The sequence below is a fragment of the Centruroides sculpturatus genome, unplaced genomic scaffold (assembly GCF_000671375.1).
Source record: "Centruroides sculpturatus isolate CEXI.00-Female unplaced genomic scaffold, Cexi_2.0 scaffold568, whole genome shotgun sequence".
Taxonomy (NCBI): Eukaryota; Metazoa; Arthropoda; class Arachnida; order Scorpiones; family Buthidae; genus Centruroides; species Centruroides sculpturatus.
Genome location: NW_019384710.1, coordinates 423,180 through 428,787, shown reverse-complemented (window position 1 = coordinate 428,787; position 5,608 = coordinate 423,180).

The following is a 5,608-nucleotide window of genomic DNA, read 5'->3' as shown; positions in this document are numbered from 1 at the left end:
ATAATATCAATCAATCAATCAATCAATCAATCAAAAGATTTTATTAGTAATAAGGCCGTTAGCCAGTTACAAGGGATGTTTTTTTTTTACAATCAACTTTTATATTATCACCAATAACTTCTTATTCAACATCAACTAGTTAACCAAAATCCTTCCATCTTATACCTAAGTAAATGTTCTTAATTAGTACAACTTGTACTAACAATTACATATATATAATTCATTTACATTAAAATTATTAACTATTTCAATTCTTCGACAACAACAACATTCGACAACAACAACAACGAAACTTGCCCAGTGTTGAAGAAAAGTCACTTCATTGTGCCAGTATACAATATTTCAATTCTATATCAACATAAATTTCTGAACATAGTTATATAGTATATAAATTATATCTGTTGATGCTCTATTAAATACTTCGTACATTGCCTTTTCATTATTACATTTAAGTAAACATTGCAACTCTAGCTTCTGTGCTAATTTCTTAGCATCTTTACAATCACAAAACAGGTGAAATTTTGAAGTTATTTCTTGACATCTTGGACACATAGTCCCAGTAAATTCATAAATTCTATTATTAACTAGCATCAATTCTTTATTTAATCTAAGTTGCACAAAAAATCTTTTAACATTAAACTCCAGATATGTTAACATATAATTGTTATTGAATGGATACTCCAGAATTATTTTATATCAATCTGGTTTCTTCCTATTATTTAAATCCTCAACATCCTGAGACGAAGTAATTTCTAAAACATTTTGTATTAATTGGTGATAATGCTGATCACTTAACTCTGGTCGATCCAGGAATATATTCACAGAATAACCAAACTGATTCAGTATTTTTGATAATTGGGACACCCAATTTCTATCATTCTTTTTCACCAATGACCTCTCGTATAATTAATATAACAATATCGTTGATAAATTCCCAGTATCTCTTAATTTAAACATAAATTTCATATATCTCTTCATTAATGAAGTACACAACTTATATCTGCTTAGTTCTAATCTGATTGCACTACCAGGTACATTATATTCCAAAAAGAAAATTCTGCGTATAAACTTGTTTTGGATTATCTCCACTTTTTGCCAGTGTTCAAGACTCCAAATTGGAATAGCATAACCAATTGAGTTCATAATAATAGAATTAAACAACCGGAAGTGCACTTGTATATTTTTTATCTTTGCCTTAGAAAATAATCTTACCAAATTAGTTAATAACCTATTTGCACCATTTGCTGTCTTCTTGTACTGTTTCTCAAAGGCTAATTTTGGTGTCAATAAGATACCCAAAAATTTTGTTTCTTGAACTATTCTCAATTCCTCTTTGTCAATGAAAAAACGCATATGTTTCTTCGGTAAATTAGCACCGTTCCTAAAAATCATAACTTCAGATTTTTTTGGATTTATTTTCAATTTCAGCTCATCCAAATAATTTTTCACCAGCAAAATCTTCCTTCTTAAAGCCGCAGCCGTTGGAGCAATTATCACAATGTCGTCTGCAAAAGATATCGAATGTATCACTTGATTATCTATTAAGAACCCATCATCTTCATTTACAAAACAACTATTTATATCGAATGTATAAAAGTTAAAAAGATGAGGCGACCAAGGGTCTCCTTTGAATAAACCCCTGCAAGTAACAAATGAAGGCCACTGAGTATGATCCTGTTTGATTGTAATTGTATATTGACCAAATAACACTCCTACAATATTCGTTAAATATTCATCTGCTTGATAGAATTTTAATTTTTTTTTTGTAAGTCTGCAATGCTTACTGAATCGTAAGCCTTTTCCAAGTCTAGAAACAATGTAAAAACCTTTTGTCTTTTTTTACTTAACTGTAACTGAATTATTGCGATTAATGTGAATAGCCTAAAGCTAATTGAGTCCCACCATTTTTAGTGAATGCATATTTGGTTTCATTTTTATCATTCTTCTCATCTAACCATTTATTAAACTTTAATGATAAAACTGCTGTAAACACTTTACGTAGACCAGATAACAACGCAATCGGGCGATAATTGGGTGGTCTTAACCTTTCTTCACGTTTATATAACATGACAAATATTACCTCATTCCAATTATTTGGAACAATTCCTTGCTTGTAAAACCCATCAAACTGTCTAGATAAGAAGGTAACTATTTCTATTGGAAGGTTTTTAATTATAAAATTTGGAACCGAATCAGACCCTGGCGCAGATTTCTCCTTTAGTTTTTTTACACAATATAGAACTTCTTCTACCTTAATTTCTTCCTCCAAGAGGACATCCTGAGGCCCATTCCTGTTTTTAATCTTTAAGCCACCTTTACTCTTATATTCTTCTGAGAAACTTCTAAAATAGTGCAGCCAATCGCTATAAGGTACCTGAATTTTTTCTATATATCCTGGCTTATTGACTCGAAAATCATTAACCACCGTCCAGAAAACTTTTGTGTCTTTGGCTCTAGTTAATTTCTCACTAATCTCTAAAAAATATTTTCTCTTTTTAGCCTTCAGTAGATTGTGATATACTCTCTTGCTATCTAAATACATCTTCAACGATTCTCCATTATTAACTTTCCTAAATCTTTGTAAATTTTTTTGCTTTTTAAACTTGTAAATATAGCATTTTTTTATCAAATCATTTGTGCTTAAACTTGGCTGTACTTATTCCGGAACATCTCTTAAAACGATAGCTATCTAAAATTTCTATTAAATGGTTATAATTTTCAATCGGACTCTTCACTCTTCCATGAGTCTCCAAGACATCTATACTATTAGATATTTCATTAATAAATTTAACTTTGTTATACGTCTTTTTTACTTTCTTGTTACATTCTTGCTTTAAATTATACTTTTTATTCCGTTCCTCAACCTCTCCTCTCAATACTAGTCGGATCGGAAAATGGTCTGACACATCTAAGTCTAATACAGACATCATCTGACACTGATCTAGCAGGAATTCTGAACAAATTATGTAGTCTATAATTGACTTCCCCAATGGAGATACAAAGGAATACTCAGCGGGGGTGTCCCCTTTGACCCTGCCATTTAATATATATAACTCACAATCCTGCACAAATTCCAAAAGACTTCTATCTTCACTATTTACACATTTGTCTTTGGATGCTCTATCATTAGCAATGGTTGTATTTTTTTGTTTAATTTTTTGAGTCCATTTTCTCACCAATCCGAGCATTGAAATCTCCTCCCAATATCCAAAAATTTACAACACTTGACCACTGGTCTATGTAACTTTTTACCTCTTTTAATATCCACTTTTTTCTGATAAAGGGGCCAAATAGATTAAAACAACCCCCAAGTATGATTCTCCCCAATACATTTTGGTTCTTTGATCCAGATCTATCACCGCACAAATAAAATTAACTGTTATATAACAATTAAAAACCTCTCCAACGTTTTTCTTGACTATCAACAGCAGACCACCAGATGGACGACCCATTCTTCTTATTTTCTGTGCACCACTAAACAATATCATATTCCCCTGCGCTAAATATTCCTTGTCCACGTTATTCATTTCAATCATCCAGGTCTCTGTGAATCCAATTATTGAATGAGATTTTATATAATTTTTAACTGGTTCACTATACAATTTATTTTGCAACCCCTGAATGTTCCAAAAGCTTATAAGAAGATTCTCACTGTCCTTGACCATGAGCTTAACAGGCAAATTATCGTCATCATCCTTACCTACCCGACTCCTATTCATTTTGATATGCTGACCCTCCTTTGAAATATTTTGGGTTAACTCCATTTTATGACTACATCGGCTATTTTTACCTTCTTCCTCTAAATTTGTAATCACATTCCACCTAAAAAATAGTCTATTTTGATAATTCCATTTGTGTTAATATCATACGTATATATCATTTTGTCCTTTATATAGCAATCGTCTCTAATTATAATTTTGTTTTTATTTAATTTTTCGTGTTTTATTCTACTCTGTAAATATTTTCTCCTTAGTCTCGAACGTTTACATAAATCCGCTGTAAAAATTATTTTCCTCCTATCCTCATCAGATAATTTTGATTTCGTATTCCAAAATTCTCTTAGAATGTTATTTCTTGTACAAAATAATATAATAAGACAATATATACAAAATAAGTTAATATAACCATTTATACAATATAATATAATTTAACCATATATGCAAAATAATATAATNCGTGTTATGGGGGGATAGACTGTATTTAAAAACAGTATAAAAAATTCTATTGTGATCCGGTAATTTCATTTGTGTGCCAAAAAAATCTTTCATTTTGTTCCGCAGTGTTATTAATCAAAATAAATAACTAAAATTGTACGTGGCGCCATATGTTATGAGATTTTGTCGAATGCGACGTCGTACGTTTCTTAGTATCCGAGTCAGATTCGTATTTCCCAGAGATACTGGCACGCCTTTACCATTCAAATTGTAAACTTTATCGAAATCGTTTCTTCTGTTCTAGCCATTTAATTCTTTCGAAACCTCGAACGAATTAAATGGCTAGAACAGAGTAACGCAACACGTGACCGATCTGCCGCCTCCCAGAAGGACTTTATACGAGAAACTGGTCACTATTTAGGGTGTTAAACACCCGGAAAACTACGCGGTCGGCCCGTCGGTCGGGCGCCAACCCGCCACCGACTACTAGTGTTCGGTGACGTTACCCACTCGGCCGCTGGTGAGCACCTCGAAGTGAACAGAGTGTATTCGCAGACTTTCGCCAAGTTATCTGTTTAAAAATCTTTCCATTGTCCATAGTCGTCGACACCTATTTTTCTTGTTAGGGTGTGACGCCATTTTTCTTCGATGCTTTTCAACGCGTTATTCACGTCCACAAAATTGCATTAATACGAAAGAGAAATGCCATATATATAGGCCTATATTGCGAAAGTACTTCTTACCTATTCGAATCGATTTCTCTTTTCTTTAGAGACACAATTTTATCGATAACGACGTAGAAGAATCTAGCGTTTAGGCCATCACTTTTGACAATACCGTCTTCTTTCTCGACGGATATTTTTGACAAATATAACTTAAAATTGTTTCTGGAGACACTTAACTCTTCGAGCACGAATCTTTCTTTACATCGACTCACTAATTTAAGTAGAAGTAACTTAGAAGAAGTTTGTAGTTGTTTTTTAAGTGTACAAATTCTTCGGAACTGAACATCTTTGTAAACACACTCGCTTACAAATACACGAAGGGGGAAAGAAATACGGAATGATTTCTTGCTTAAAGCAATTAAATTTAAGAAATTTACGCTCTTGTTCATTAAAATTTAAAACGATAGGAAAGAAAATGGATTAATCCAAGTTCATTATTAAAACACCCGTATACGGTATTATAATCGATACCTTCTATCCCTTAAGAGAAAGTAAGTGATAAACAAAGACGTAAATAAGATTTATGTTATGTTTCTGCCTCTCTTTAAGAACTATTGTTAATTTATTTAGACATTAATTAAATGTAAATACATTCTTTGGTATGTTAATGAAAAATAATTATTTGTTTAACATAATTGATTTCCACGATGCAATGCAGATAAATATATATATATATATATCAGTGATTAAATTTATAACAATTATTATACTCGTATAATCCGCACTATA